Source organism: Aphis gossypii, unplaced genomic scaffold, assembly GCF_020184175.1.
Source record: "Aphis gossypii isolate Hap1 unplaced genomic scaffold, ASM2018417v2 Contig01029, whole genome shotgun sequence".
Lineage (NCBI taxonomy): Eukaryota > Metazoa > Arthropoda > Insecta > Hemiptera > Aphididae > Aphis > Aphis gossypii.
This window is the reverse complement of record NW_026083417.1, coordinates 9,618-27,271: the sequence shown is the minus strand read 5'-3', so window position 1 is coordinate 27,271 and position 17,654 is coordinate 9,618. Positions and strand designations below refer to the sequence as shown.

At 24.4% G+C, this 17,654-nt stretch overlaps 2 long non-coding RNA genes across 3 annotated transcripts; both read left to right on the top strand.

Annotated features, from left to right (window-relative positions):
* The first annotated feature begins 2,857 nt into the window (after window positions 1-2,857).
* Window positions 2,858-7,925, top strand: LOC126555717 (uncharacterized). Of its 2 annotated transcripts, XR_007606932.1 has the most exons (3): window positions 2,858-4,867; window positions 5,218-5,867; window positions 7,125-7,925. It is a non-coding gene; the product is annotated as an uncharacterized LOC126555717 (long non-coding RNA). The 2 variants fall into 2 exon arrangements; XR_007606931.1 differs by lacking the exon at window positions 7,125-7,925 and having other exon boundaries at window positions 5,635-5,867.
* A 6,700-nt stretch (window positions 7,926-14,625) lies between these two features.
* LOC126555716 (uncharacterized) lies at window positions 14,626-16,191 on the top strand. Its single transcript, XR_007606930.1, has 2 exons — window positions 14,626-15,684; window positions 15,755-16,191. It is a non-coding gene; the product is annotated as an uncharacterized LOC126555716 (long non-coding RNA).
* Window positions 16,192-17,654: the final 1,463 nt, after the last annotated feature.

The following is a 17,654-nucleotide window of genomic DNA, read 5'->3' as shown; positions in this document are numbered from 1 at the left end:
TGTAAATATGACAATTTACTTTTAATTTTCTAATAAAAAATTAAGTATTTATTTTACACACTTGAAACTTAAACCATTAGAATCATTTTTAAATTTAAAGTAACTATAATTATACTTATTGAGTAAAATGAATGTATTAAATTTAAAAAAACCAAATAAAATGTTATGATCAACTTTTATTATGTTAAATATGATATTTTACTTTTAATTTTCTAATAAAAATTTGAGTATTTATTTTACACACTTGAAACCTAAACCATTAGAATCATTTTTAAATTAAAAAAATCTATAATAACTTATTGATTGAGTAATGAATGTATTAAATTAAAAAAACAAAAAAACTAAAATGTTATGATCAACTTTTATTATGTGTAAATATGACAATTTTACTTTTAATTTTCTAATAAAAATTTAATTATTTATTTTACACACTTGAAACCTAAACCATTAGAATCATTTTTAAATTTAAAAATCTAATTATACTTATTGAGTAAAATGAATGTATTAAATTTAAAAAAAAAACAAATATAAAATTTATGATCAACTTTTAAAAATACTCAATTCATTCATTTTATGATCGTAATCATTTAAATTGTTAGAAGATTTTGTCGAAGAATTTATACTTGATATGCTATCTTCTTCTCTGTTATTATTCTGTGATTCCACATACCAACTGTTCACATCATTTTCTCCTGTATTATAATACTCAAAACTTGAATCTTCTTCTACTTCATTATGATACATTTTCTTACATTGATTATGCTTCATTACTGTTTGTGTTTGTGATGTCCCATTGAAATCAGAAAATAAAATGTCATTGAAAGCTTCATTGATCCTAGTCCAAGATTCTGAAGTTGATTTTTTAACATTGTAATTAATCTGTTTTGGGTTTGACATATTTATGTTCACTGATGGACTTGTTATTAATTTTTTAACCCATTTATTCTTTTTGATAAGTGAAATATTTTTTTTAACCTTTTCACTTAAACTTTGTCTTATTACATTAGTACTCTTTTCTTTTTTTAAATCTAATACTTTGTAATCGATTTTTTGAAATTATTTTCAAAATAAATCGAATTTGTATTTCTATTGCTATTTATTTTTACTTTTCTATTATGTGATTTGTCTTGACTTGACTTTGATGCATTATTTAAACTAGAATTATTTAATTTTGCATTATAATTTTCATGTTGAAAATAATTGAGGTCCCCACTAATAAATTGTATTTCACTCTGATTGATGTTTGATATGTCTCCATTTTGTATACTTAATAATGTTTGTTGTGAAGTAGGTATTCAACATTTCAAAACCACTAAGTTCTAATATTTTTGGAATTGCCACTATTTGTTTGTTATCTAGAACAATATTATTTTTGGAATATTTTGTACTAAGACACTGTCTCTGTTACAAAATGAATCAGTTGACAAATTATGATTTTCTTCTTGAATTGGTGTTTTAATTGGACTTAGTAACGGGCTATCATTAAAACTGTATACTTTTTTAGAGTTTGGAGTACTACAAATAATTTCCAGATTCGCTTTAGATGCTGTAGAATTTATACTACTATATTGTGCATCTAGATAAATAAAAATGTATGTTATATCCTTATACATTTGAAACCAAGTTACCTACTAAATAAATACATTAAAAGTACCTGGCTTTATTCCTATTGAATGATGAACATTGCATCATGATAATGGTTTTTTTTTCATTTTTTGGATACTTTACAGGATAATAAGGCTTATACTTTTTATAAGCATTTAAAAAACATCTAAAAATAGGTAAAAATATCAATCTACAATATTTTTAAATTATATAATAGTTATTAAATTTATTGAATTATATATTTAAGTTATCAACAAAAATTTAAACACTTAAAAAATAATAAGTCACATAAAATATAATATATTATAGGTTACATTGTAATAGGTACCCAATAGCCATATTGCTGAAGTTATATTAAATAACCTAATTGAATTGAACTTTTTTTTAACTGTATACAAATAATACAAAATAAATACAAAAAAATATTTTTTAACTTCATGATACTGTTTAATAAACCTAATTTTTTTATCAACCAAATACCTTTATGGTTTTACCTAGATACTTGCCTATATGCAATTATAAAATTATAAAATTATCATAATACTTCCTCAGGTTTACCTCTAAAGTCAAAGTGACAATTTATCTTCTCTCAAGGGCGTCTCTGGCACTGTTTTCAATGGGGGGGGGGGCGACTTATTGATATAATTTAAAAAAAAAAACCAAAAATACAAAAATGTATATGTTAACCTATTTAAACAATTAGGAGCGCTATTCTAAAATGTTTAATTATTTTATTTTATTCGGTGTACACTTTTTGTATCATAATTACATATAATTACGAAAATATTAAAGTAGGTACTATTAAATAGAAATAAAAACAAAGGCTCTGGGGAGGGCGATCGCCCTATCGCCCCCCCCCCCCCAGAAATACGCCCTTGTCTTCTCTACTAGGTATTCTACTATTTCAAAAGCGTCGGGAAAAACCACTTAAGTGACGGAAAAACGGAAAATTTACGCAACACGTTTTTGACAAAATCAATTTGTATTGTTGTAACCTTGTAAGTCAAAAACTATTCTTAATAATTGAAATTTTCACCAAATGTTTATAGGTATACATATAAGGGTTATCTATATTATATACCTACACGGTTAAATTTTCAAAATATTTTAAATTGTTAACACCTCAGAAACTCTGAAGACTTAATCAGTGGCATAATTAGTCATGTTTATACGAGAGGATGAATTTTTACATTTTACCTATAAATTCAGAAGTATCTCATTTCAGTACAATAAATGTATGTAGGTATACCTATCTACACACGTGACACGGAAATAAATAATTACAAAATATTCAATAATATAAAATAATATCAGTAAATAAATTTAGTTAACCAGTCTTTTTTTTTTAAAAAAAAAAAAGGTCAATGAGGGACACGACACCCAAATCCCCCCACCATATTACGCCACTGAAGACTATACTATGCATTCGTGAGAGCAATATTGGAATATAAGTAATACAAGTTACAACTCATCTTTCCTATACTCTATAGTCTATAGTGCAGCTATGGTTTCTATTATTATTAGCCATTAGGTAACTTAAGAGTCTTACGAAGGTCTACACTCTATATTATCTAATATATACGTATTAGGTACGTATACATATTTTTGAGGGTTGCCATTTTGCCAATTATGTTCTTTAAATAATCGATTTTCTAGTAGCTCTTATAATTGACATTTCTATGCTTAGTTTCTTAAGCCTACCGTAATTTATAGGCTCAAAACTAATTTAACTTTTATTATGAACGTGCTAAATAGCAAAATCGATTCTCCTGTACGTTTTTATTTTAAATTACTGTCTCCCACCACAAATTATCATTCTATTTTATTTCACATTCCAATTTTTAATGCCTACCATGCCAAAAACCAACCACTCCATCCTTGCATATTACAATCTGATTTGGACCCCTTCTTTTCTTTTAAATAGTTTTAGTTTAATTACGTATTAACTATTAAAAATATAACATGTTATTTTCTTACTTCATTTGTATTATTTGTTATAGGTACTTATAAAAGCTGTATGGCGTTTATTATTAAATAAATAAATAATAATTACTATAATAGTACTTACTTATCTGGTTCACCACAAACTGTAGGTATTCCTAGAGCTTCGTATGTTTTCCCGATTATTTGTTTATCTGGTAGAAAGCTATAGTTGTTACCCATTTAAAAAAAAAGTATTATTATAATTATTAATTATCATGTAAAGAGAGATGTCTGTAATTTTTTCCACACTTCATCACACCATAACGTGATAATATCGATCGATAAGTACCTACCTACCTCATTATTTGTTTTGTGATTTATTATTATTTTAAATGTTGTGATGTTATGATTATTATGTGCAAAATGTACCAAGATGTTATTTTATGTATAGTATAACTAGTATTTGTCAATCATATTTAACTTTTTAGTCTCTAACACTTTAGTGAGACAAAATCATGTTACCTTTTTTTTTTTTTGAAATTGTAAGCGCTAATCGCCATGCACGTTTTCTTAAAATGATTTTATAGCGTGTGCGAACTATACTGCAGGTGTTATTTAAAAGCTAAATTATGTATTAAGCATTAAGTACATCAAAGTATACTCTAATGTCGCAAAAATTATTATTGTTTTCAATTGTGCATTTATCATAAAATTGTTTATTTAGTTTAACATAATATATGCCATATGGTATTTATTTCTCATAATTATTATAATAAAATAATCCCATTAAAATGTAATGATAGTAATGGTTGTAAATTGTAATATATAAATAAATTATTTAATAAGTGAACAGTGATGTTAATAATAAAATAATGCTATGTTGGCTGAAAAGAAGTGTATAAAAAGTTGTGCTGGCCACAACAATTGATATTTTTTATTATTATAACAAAAATATCAATAATTTATTTATTACCTAATACGTCTTGACAGTTTTCGAAATTTTCGTTTCGTATATAGTCACAAGTTCTATTAGTTTTACATAATCACTAGGTATTCATTTGTTAGCCGTTACAATTTTAAAGGAATACTACTTCCTCAGTGCCGGTTTTATTTTATTTTTCGAAGAAAATTAATTTAAATATTTTTCATTTTTTTATTTCTTATATAATTATATAATTTATAAATCAAGAATATTTTGGATTAGACTTAAATTATTTTAGCGTTTTAATAACTGCGTTTCTTAGACGTAAATACATCAAGCTTTTGTATTCAAAAACGACAAAAAATAAAGTTTACGATGGGCCCGTGAAACAATAAAAATAGAACACCATTCTCACAGGTCAGCTTAAATTAATTGTAAAAAGGTAAATTGTGATGACAGGAAGACTAATAGAGTGATATTGTAATGTATTTTTACTCTTAATCTGTAAGTAATATAACTGTCTTAGGGCCGGTATTTCATATTCCACTTAAGCTATAACTTAACCATAAGCTAAGCTTAAATTAATATATTCGAATTTCATTATACTTTTAACACTTAAGTAACACTTAACGTACTAAAAGCTTTACTTAAACTAAACCATACCTAATGTGAAGTTTATCTATCATTTATGTTATATTTTCTCAATGATTATCATTGCGTTGTGTGATTTTATAAGTAAAAATAGTTTTCAAATCTATATTTTATAGCTATTCAAGTTAAATTAAGTAATTGTGTTGTACTTGTAATTTTCAAAATGAATGAAATTATAATTTATATATCGGATTCATCACTGTCAAGTGACGATGAAGACATTGTTAACTTTATTGAACGATTGAATCGCCCAAGAAAAAAGCGAATTTATAGAAACCGCTTAGATCATTTCAGTACTTGGGATGAGATTGAATTTTATAATCGGTTTTGTTTATCAAAACGTGTTGTGAATGTAATATTGGCATTAATTGTGGATAAAATCCAATCTCCTACCAACAGGCATGTTAAAATTAAACGAAATTAAAAACTTAATATAAAGGGAAATTTATTTAGGTATATCTTACAAAAACTATTTTTAATTTTTAGAAATCATGCCATTACTCCTGAGATGTTATTAACATTACGATTTTTAGCATCAGGAAATATGTTGATCACTGTTGGAGACTTTATTGGGATTCATAAATCTACAGCTGGAAAATTTGTTTGGAAAGTTTTAAAAGCCATTGCTATGTTGAGGTCTAAATTTTTAACATTTCCTAATGATGTTGAAGGGCTCAAAATTTGCAGCAAGGATTCTATAAAATAGCAAGGTTTCCAAAGGTCATTGGAGCGTTGGATTGTTCTCATGTGAAGATCCAATCACCAGGTACGAGTTAATACATATTAGGTAGGTATATAATAGAAATGTTAATTTTCAAAGAATATAATACAAGGGAAATCAAAAAAAAAATATGCAACCTGCAGAATATTCCAAGTCTTATTAACAATATTGTAATAATGAAATTGAATAGTATTTTTTGTTTTTGGTCAAGTATAATATTGAATAATAACCCCCCTGAACTAGCCAATCAATCAAACTTTATGTAAAAGAAACCATTTATTCAGTTGAATATTTATAATATGCCTTTTACGCATTAACTTTTTAAAATTTAAGATAATAATTTAATTTTTGAAATTATTTGTAAATTTTAGAAGTTTTATGACCATGCTTCTTTATGTGTAATATAACAAGTATAACAAGTGAAAGTAAAATTATTGAAAGTTAATGTTTACAGTATTACAGATTGATAAATAATTAGTAAATAATTAGTTATTAACTCTTAATTATTTTGTTGTATTTATTACAGGGGGAAATAATGCTGAAACTTAAAGAAATAGGAAACAATTTTTTTTTTTTTTTTTTAGTGTCTTAAAAATAGTATTTATTTGTCTCCGCTGCAGAATAACATTTTTGTTGTTATCTATTTAAAAAGTATTATTATTCTCGTGTAATGAAAGGTATCGGTAATTTTTTCCACTCTTCACCACATTATAACGTGACAATACCTGTCAGCCGTTTAGTTTAACACATATAAATATATAATTATTTTAAAAAGAAATTTCAATTAATGCTACCCAAACAACTATATAATTGTGTTAACATAGTAACCTCATTGATACCTTTTTTATCGTAATAATTAAAAACATATAATATATAATTAAATCTGCAGCAGAGTAATTATAGTTATTTATATTACTCATTTATATTACTATATTGTATAATATCGGCTCTTGTATCCATTTTTTTTACAATTATAAAAGGTAGGTATGGATAAAGCGGCAACTAGTCAACGCACTGATATAAATATACATATGAGTACTAAAATAATATTTTTAATATGATTATTAATAAGTTGGGTTAGAAAAGTAGTATTTTTCCATTCGTAGTCTATTTGCATTATATTCTAATCTATTAAACGTTCAGTTTTTATGCAATAACATTTTATTACTTGAAATTCTTGTTAGTATTTAAAAAAAAACGGTTTTTTGGTTTTAAAGGTCAACAGTTTGTTATAAAATTATTTTTAAAAATAAATAAAAGTGATCATAGAATGGTATGTTACTATTTTTTTTTTTGGTTTAGAAAACAGAAGGGCTTAGTTTTTTTATTTTACAAATCAAAGAAATGTGTTTGTATTGAACTTGAAATCTGTATTGGACCATCATCGAATTCATTGGAAGATGTGAAAAACACAAAATCAAAAAATACGTTGATCAATTTCATTGTTGAAGACAGAATGACTTTCACAAGAAATTATTAATCCAGAATAGAAAAATCCTAATGTAATGCAAAAAATAACTACAGATTTTATATAGGGAGGGATAGAGAATATATTAAAAAGGTGTTGTGCGAAACTGACATCATTTTGTTTCATAATTGCTGTCAAAGTAATGCTAATCGTTCATGTATTAAAAATATCAATCATGGTAGAAACAAGTTTTTGTTATTTTCAAAATATTTAGTGATACAACGATTGAACAAATCTATCTAAAAAAAGAGAGTAGAATTACCTATGACAATTAAGTTTTTATTATGTATACCTATTATGTAACCTATCGTTATGTTTTACTGCAAGGTGTATTGACGTCATAATTAGTACTATACCATTTTAATTAATATTTAACTATAACGTATTTATAATTAACGAGAATTGGTTAGGCTATTTTTAACATAAAGAATTCGGTCATACATAGAAATAATAGTTAATTTTTGTATGGGATCCGTTTCTAATACTAACATTACCTACATACAAATTTAAAATACAGTCTTTTTTAAGAAACTATATAAATATTTTTTGATAGTTTTTAAAAAATTAACACATTTTTTAATAATGATTTATAATTTATTTAATTTTCGTCTAATTTTTTTCAAAAATTTGTTAATTTTACACACATTAATGATTATAAATTACTTTTTTTTACGATATTTTTTCAAAAAAAATAAAAAATTTTCTAAAAAAAATGTTTTTTACTATTATTGATAGTAATATATGAGCCGTTACCATTATTCTACACAGCGTTGTAAATTGTGATCAAAATGATATTGAAGAAATATGAGGGCATTGTATCGGTATATGTTGTCTGTGTCTTACATACGTACGACATAGCAAATTTTTATTCACCAGTTTCAAGAGTATGCTGTTAGTTTTGATATTAGAGTGAATCGACCTATTATATAATTTAAAGGTAAGATTATTATCTAGGCCCCCACGTAGCCTTTTATTGATATTATTATTTTTAAGTAAGTTATGACCTTTTTGAAACTCTACATTTTAAAATGATCATAAGTTACTTAAAAATAATAATATCAATAAAAAGCTACGAGGGGCCCTAGATAATCATTTTACCTTTAAATTATATAATAGGCCAAATCATTCTAATATCAAAACTAACAAGATTATTATCTAGGCCCTCGCGTAGCCTTTTATTGATATTATTATTTTTAAGTAAGTTATGATCTTTTTGAAACACAACATTTTAAAATGATCATAAGTTACTTAAAAATAATAATATCAATAAAAGACTACGTGGGGCCCTAAATAATCATTTTACCTTTAAATTATACCGTGTGTCCCAAGAAACAGGGTACACTTTATCACTCATTACCCTTTTAATATTTTTCAATTCTGTTTGCGGGACATTAAATTAGACTTATAGATCATACATTTCTATAATTTAAAATTTTTTTAACTTAAGTATTTTACGCATGCGCATCAAAACTTTATTTGTTTTCAATGGCGCAACCCCTATTTTAAATATCATTTTTGGATTGTTCTATTTTTTTTTAAGTAATTTTGATGTATCAACTTGTATTGTAAACTCAAAATTGGCAAAATTAGAGCTAAAAATATAATTTAAAAAAAATCTTATTAAATTTGATTTTTTTTTTTTTTTTATTGTAAATATTATTTTCTTCTTAACACCGTAATGTAGGTAATCATAATTATTATTATTAAAGTAATAAATTATTTACTATTTATGAATTATTATTTAATTATTGTTACACATTATGTACCTAATAACATATTTTAAACATGTATTTTTAGAAAACATAATTCTAAATTTCTATTTTATTTTATTCAACAATACTATACATTTTTATTTACAATTTAATTTACAGAAATTACTTACATTATTTAGGTACTGTTCTAACCTAACCTAATGGGGATGATACCGATCTAGATATTGCTGGCCGTACATTCTTGTTGCTTCTCTAGCGTTTCTGTTATACTTTCCGTAAATCAACAATAACTGAACTTTTTCATTATTATTCATGATTAAATTTGCGTTCTTACAAAATTTAAATTATAACTTTATACTACCTATTGACAATAACGAACATAAAACGTCGAACTACTAAGACCGTAAAGACACATGACTCTGATAATGAGTGTCATAATATCTAATATAAAAATAGGTAATGACATTTTAATAGGTATAGGTAGATAACCAAAATAGAAAGACCCATGCTTATTATTATTTTAAAAGATAAATTATTCTAATTCTGATGGAAAGAAAAATACGTACAATTAAAAATAAAATAAATGTTCAAATGATTAAATGTCAATTCGATACAAACGATTATACATAACGGAGGGACGTTCGAACAATTCATTGAACAGTAAATAATGTAAGTAATTTCTGTAAATTAAATTGTAAATAAAAATGTATAGTATTGTTGAATAAAATAAATAGAAATTTAGAATTATGTTTTCTAAAAATACATGTTTAAAATATGTTATTAGGTACATAATGTGTAACAATAATTAAATAATAATTCATAAATAGTAAATAATTTATTACTTTAATAATAATAATTATGATTACCTACATTACGGTGTTAAGAAGAAAATAATATTTACATTAAAAAAAAAAAAAAATCAAATTTAATAAGATTTTTTTTAAATTATATTTTTAGCTCTAATTTTGCCAATTTTGAGTTTACAATACAAGTTGATACATCAAAATTACTTAAAAAAAAATAGAACAATCCAAAAATGATATTTAAAATAGGGGTTGCGCCATTGAAAACAAATAAAGTTTTGATGCGCATGCGTAAAATACTTAAGTTAAAAAATTTTTAAATTATAGAAATGTATGATCTATAAGTCTAATTTAATGTCCCGCAAACAGAATTGAAAAATATTAAAAGGGTAATGAGTGATAAAGTGTTTCTTGGGACACATGGTATAATGGGCCAAATCATTCTAATATCAAAACTAACAAGAAACAGCATACTTTTGAAACTTGCGAACGAAAATTTGGTATGCCCTACGTATGTAAGGCCGTGGCAACATATGCGGGTACAATGTCCTCATAAGAGTAAAATACGGTGAACTAAAATAAAATGCTACCAAAATGAAAACAATGACAGCCCGAAGAGATAATAATAAAGAAATAATAAAGTTATAACAAACCAATTATAAAATTAAACGACATTGTAATCCAAGAAGTCGAACAGTTCTCCTATCTGGGAAGTATAATAACAAATAATAATACATCCACCATTAACATAAAAAAAGAATAACTTTAGCCAAACAAACATTCATAAAAAATACAGCCTATTAACTATTAACTAGCAAATACTAAAACATCAAAACGAAGAAAAAATTCATTAAAACATTTGTTTAGAGTGTGTTACTATATGGATGTGAAATTTTAAAACAATACGATAAATGGTAAATTATTTGGATTCTCGTGAAAAATAAAAAGGACCGCTTGGAAGTAATGGAAATGTGGATTTAGAGAAAAATGAACAACATCATGGGTTGAAACTTGAAAGGAAAACAAATGAGCAAACGTTAAAAGATGTAAGAAAAAAATAGGAATATAATAAAACACATATTAAAAAGGAAAATGAAATTAATAGGGCACCTATTTAGACATAACACATTTATGAAAACAGAAAAATATTTTCGAAGAAAAGATCTTGGGGAAAAGGTCTAGAGGACGCCCAAGACTTCAAACATCTCATGGAAGCTACAACTTATTCAAAATTGAAAAACATGGCAAATAACAGAGACTTATGGCTATCACGACAAGGCAAGGGCTTTAGACGATGATGATGAAAATAAAATACTAAGTTCCCTGTCTCTTGCCAAAAATACATAGTTATGACCATTTAGATCATTTTTATTTTAGAAAATAATTTTATCTCAAACACGGTTGATTATTAGAACTAAAAACCAAATTAAACAACGTATATATTTGTTGTGAAGTAATATTCATTTATTTCAATTAATATACTCTTATAGACTAAAACAATTTAGCGTATTGTAATTTTAATAGTTTAGCGATCAGCTACAATAATAGCTGTCTGTCTACAAATATATAATATTTTTAGTACATAGATAGTTATATTTTTATAGATTTATATATTATAGAGTACACATATTATTATATTATTATTATTATTATTATTATTATTATTATATACCTAATATACATTTATATATTAAGTATATTTTAAGAGTTAGAAAGTATTGAATTTAAATAATAGTATCTGAAGGAAGAGTATCATTTTTATGTAACGTAATAACTATTATATATTTTTTTTTATTTTTGTTTTACAAATACAAGAATTGGCGATATATTATCCATTTAAATATATCAACTAAACTAATTTATAATCGAACATTTACTGATTTACTTATTTCGTTAGATAATTAAATATGTATTTAAATTCAATACTAGTAACTAGTAAGCCGAAAATAGACGAATGCCGTGCTACGGCAAAACTAAAATTATTTTAACTAACTTTCTATTAAATGTATAATTCAATGTTTATTTGTTTTACCTATATAATATTATTAATTATTTATTTCGGCGTATGAGACGCATTTTATACTCAAAAAAGTACAGTTAATAATATTAATAATATTATCAATTATTATTGCCGATCGACATTCGTTTGTATTCGCTTATGATGTGGATTAGGCCTAATGGGGACACCACAATAAAAAAAACGCGCCTCGTGTAATACCTCATAAACAATATGAACGACATAATTGTATGTCGTTCAAGATTTAAAGGTGGTGAGGAAAATTACACAATACTACCATATTTTGTTTTTATATATTTTTCCAAATTATTATTGTTCAGGATCTTAGATTTAGTCATTGTAGTTTCTGGAATACTATGGTCCAGATTTTATTATTCCGGACAAATATTTTCGAACAATTACGATCTATTGATTTTTCTTACCGTTACGTTAAGTACCTGAACATAATAAATAATGATAAAATGTATGATATTTAGAAAATGTTTATTTTTGACTCTCTAAAATATTAACTAGATCCAAAAACTACCATTAAAAATAAAATTCAAGTATTTTTATCATCCCGGTGATGACAAAAAATAAAAAATAAAAAAAAATACGTCAATGTAAAACCAATACAATTTAATTATATCATTATTTACATGTAGATTGTAAGTTTATAAATTTATTTACATAATAGTGTTCGATATAGAAAAAAATTGTAAATTTGTTATGGAAAAGTTAAATTAAATAAGTACTTACATATATTATATTAAATACATAATTTGAATTTAAATTAAACATATTTAACTATATATTATTATTAAATGTTATAAGTTATCACTAAATTGAACTAAATTTTGTCTCTCTTTACTAGTTTTATTTGATGTTTATGATTACGAGACTTCATTTTGACACAGTTGGGCTCATTGTCGTCATTGTTGTCGACTGTCGTTTACTCATTTTATATTATACACCTATTGACTATCCTATATAGGTTTCACACAAGCATTCATACGGTCATAAGTCTGTCCACCATTAGATGATTATAAAAAATGGTTTCACGTACGTATATGTAAATATTACCCCCATTTTTACCTATATATAACGGGCCGGTTTCAGTTCCTGTCTGTTATTATTATTTTTGTCCCCTGACGATGTTTTGTTTTGCTTATAGCCAAGGAAGTAGGCATAAATAGAGCGCAAACAAATTATAATGCTTATTGTGTGGCAGCGCACAGAAGTGACACCCCCGACGACGTTTACATTATGGAAATGTACGCGAGAAACAATACAAATATGCGTTGTACTGACTACTTTTACTGTCGACTGAGAGAAAAATGAGGCTTGTTTTCTTATTTAGGAAATTAGGAACCACGGGCTGCCCTATTCAAATTGCACTTCATTATTATTATTATTATTATAAATATTATTACTATTATTATGGTGTTGATTGTCATCGGTTTGTTTAGCAGTGAGCCAGTGAATATAGTACGCTTTGTACCTATCCACAAACAGTACCAACATATTATGAACACGATATGTATACCTCTACACCTCTTGTGTATTTACTATTTACATTTAGGTAGGTATATGAATATAAATTATATAGCTGTTAAAAAAACTGATTTTGGTAATTGGTGCTTAAGTATTTTGCTGTATAGGTATTGTCTATATTAAGTATAATGATTGTATATTTTACTTTCCTCTCCGGAAAAAGAAAAAAAGTACTAAAAGTAGGAGCTCATATTTTTACAGAATTGTAATTCTATTGGATAAATGAATTCAATTAATTATGCATTCATTTATTATTATTATGTATTTTTAAATGTTATTAAATTTATAATAAGACTGAATATTTATTTTTATTCGACTATATAATATTTTACTATTAGTACTATACGTCTGTACCTATATGGCTATATATATACATTTTAATATTTTGCTGCAGCTTACAGCATAATAGCTGGTTTAATAGTACCTATAATGTACGTGTAACTATATACTGTACATTTTATCTACTATCTGCAGTCTTGTAGTGATTTTTTTTATATTATGTTTATTCTTTAATAATTATATAATAAATATCTATATAGTATAATATAATATAGGAATAGAGGTAGGTATGTATAGTAGATATATAGAATATATTTATATACTAAGTAGATATTATTAAATCTTATAAATTCACTATATTTCGTGTATAAAACTATTGAGCCTAATGTTAGTGATGTTATGTTCGTACTTTTGTAGTCTATTAATACCGTTGCCATTATGTGTATTTACTGGATTTTATCGTTTGAAGTTTGAACATATAGGTACATCATCGCAGTTTTCTTATTACAAATGACAATGTTACATAAATACATAATGTTAGTTCAGCTGAAATATACCTTGTTATACTTATAACAACAATGAAATATTTTTTTTCAAACACAATAAAATATTAAGTTTTTACAACAGTAAAAATAAATTTGTCTTTATATAAATTCGTGATTTAACCATCCAATAACAATAAAAAAAAAAGAGAATAAAATACTTGATTGATGAAAAAGAAATATATATATATATATATATAATATTTATTTATTTATTATTATTTCAACAGATCATATGATCCAATTTCAATAATTAATTAAATTATAGTTCAACAATTATATACAAATAAATAACATTGTAATAACATTTTACAATAATAACCCAATAACACAATATTAAATACAAAAAATTCTGTTTGCATAATTATTAAAAGATTCAATTGAATTTAAGTTAAACAAATCAACGTTTATATCATTAGCTATTGACATTATCCTATTCATAGGTGAAGGGTGAGGCTGAAGCATAATCGGTTTTATGCGTAAAATATAAAACATAGAAGTTGGTCTAGTTCTACATTGAGGGACATAAAAGTTCAGAGAACTTAAAATTTCAGGGCAATTGATGAAATCTTTGACTAGCTTAAATAAAAATTGCATATCATATATTTTCCTTCGTACGGATAAGCTTGCAATGTCAAAAAAAAATCTAATAGTGGATCTTAATTCGTGACAACAGGATTAATGAAATCTTTATAATTTCTTGTAATACAGCCTAAAATAGCAATAATTAATGTATATAATAATTAGCAAGCAAACGTATAAGTCGTAGATAGATACTTGAAAATTTAATACAAATTTCCTCATACGTTATTCTTATTGTCATTTAAAAATTATAAGAATATATATGCACAATTTTATTTTTATTAGCTTTTGAAGTTCAAATATTGACAAAATTTCATCAAAATCATGAATATTTACAAATTATTTTGTAGTTAAAGTTTATAAAATTTTACAATAAAATGAAATATGTATACACTATTATAACATAGGTAAATTGTTACTCATACCTACTTATTGTAATGTAGACTTTATTTATCTAACATATTACATCAGGATTATCTAATCCATAACCAACTGACATTTTTTTATCATTGCCAACCTAGTTGTACACATTCAGGAGGGTAGGTATTATAATAATACTACTTCACGGGTTTCGGACGTTTAGGTAAATAAGGAATTTTGTTGGTATGGCGATCCATCCTTTCATTTCTTTTAATAATACCTATTCTTACTACAACCATTTGCAGTAACATACGGTACAATTAGTAACCGTGAAAAGGTAAGGTAGTGCTAGTGAAGTACAGGTAAAATAAATAAATGGTAAGAATATTACAAAATATTTTTATTATTTTGTAAGTTTTCGATAAATGATATTCTATTGCCGTCATTGATTATAGCTCAGGCTATAGTACATTGCTCTTATGATATAAGCGGACACGAATAATAATATAGAGAAATACGGCACTAGACTATTTTTAATTTAACAACCCTACTGTTAAAGTATATAGGTAATATGATCAACAATTAAATAAAACAAAGGTACAAAAGTGAACTCAAATTAATCATATTTAATTTCAGATAGAAAAGAGGAACAGCTGGGCGATTCTAGTAAAATCCATAACAGCAAAGCAGTAATCTATCAATTGTGAGCAAACTTAATCACGCAGATTTCAATGTGAAGCCATAAGTCAACGTAAAACTGAATGAACAATAAGGGACTAAACTACTTTTAATAACTTGTTGAGACATAAGGGAACAAAAAATAATCGTATTCCATTTCAGATTGACAAGATAAACGGCTGGAAAATTTCAGCAAAGTAGATACAGGGGAAAAAACACATCTAGCAGCAAAATACAGCAAATACACATAACAAAAAACAAGAAAATCAAAAGTGGAAAACAGAATCAAGACGACCAGCAGAAGATTAATTTCATTTGATAGAAAACCTGTAACATTTACACTACTTTCAATTATACACAGTTGAAACTAAAATCAATAGAACCCTTTTTAAATATACAGTAACTATAATAATACTTATTGAATAAAATGATAAAAATAATATAAAAAAAATAATAAAATCATATTATCACTTTTTATATGTGTGAAAATATGACAAATTAACTTTTAATTTTCTAATAAAAAATTAAGTATTTATTTTACACACTTGAAACCTACACCATTAGAATCATTTTTAAATTTAAAGTAACTATAATAATACTTATTGAGTAAAATGAATGTATTAAATTTAAAAAACAAAAAAAATCTATATTTATACTTATTCAGTAAAATGAATGTATTAAATTTAAAAAACAAAAAAAATGTTATTATCAACTTTTATTACGTGTAAATATGATAATTTTACTTTTAATTTTCTAATAAAAAATTAAGTATTTATTTTACACACTTGAAACTTAAACCATTAGAATCATTTTTAAATTTAAAGTAACTATAATTATAGTTATTGAGTAAAATGAATGTATTAAATTTAAAAAAACAAATAAAATGTTATTATCAATTTTTATAACGTGTAAATATGACAATTTTACATTTAATTTTCTAATAAAAAATTAAGTATTTATTTTACACACTTGAAACTTAAAACATTAGAATCATTTTTAAATTTAAAGTCTATAATTATACTTATTGAGTAAAATGAATGTATTAAATTTAAAAAAAACAGATAAAATGTTATGATCAACTTTTATTATGTGTAAATATGATAATTTTAATTTTAATTTTCTAATAAAAATTTGAGTATTTATTTTACACACTTGAAACCTAAACCATTAGAATCATTTTTAAATTAAAAAAATCTATAATAATACTTATTGAGTAAAATGAATGTATTAAATTAAAAAAACAAATAAAATGTTATGATCAACTTTTATTACGTGTAAATATGACAATTTTACTTTTATTTTCTAATAAAAATTTAATTATTTATTTTACACACTTGAAACCTAAACCATTAGATTCATTTTTAAATTTAAAAAATCTATAATTATACTTATTGAGTAAAATGAATGTATTAAATTTAAAAAAACAAATAAAATATTATTATCAATTTTTATAACGTGTAAGTATGACAATTTTACTTTTAATTTTCTAATAAAAATTAAGTATTTATTTTACACACTTGAAACTTAAACCATTAGAATCATTTTTAAATTAAAGTAACTATAATTATAGTTATTGAGTAAAATGAATGTATTAAATTTAAAAAAACAAATAAAATGTTATGATCAACTTTTATTATGTGTAAATATGATAATTTTACTTTTAATTTTCTAATAAAAAATTAAGTATTTATTTTACACACTTGAAACTTAAACCATTAGAATCATTTTTAAATTTAAAGTAACTATAATTATACTTATTGAGTAAAATGAATGTATTAAATTTAAAAAACCAAATAAAATGTTATGATCAACTTTTATTATGTGTAAATATGATAATTTTACTTTTAATTTTCTAATA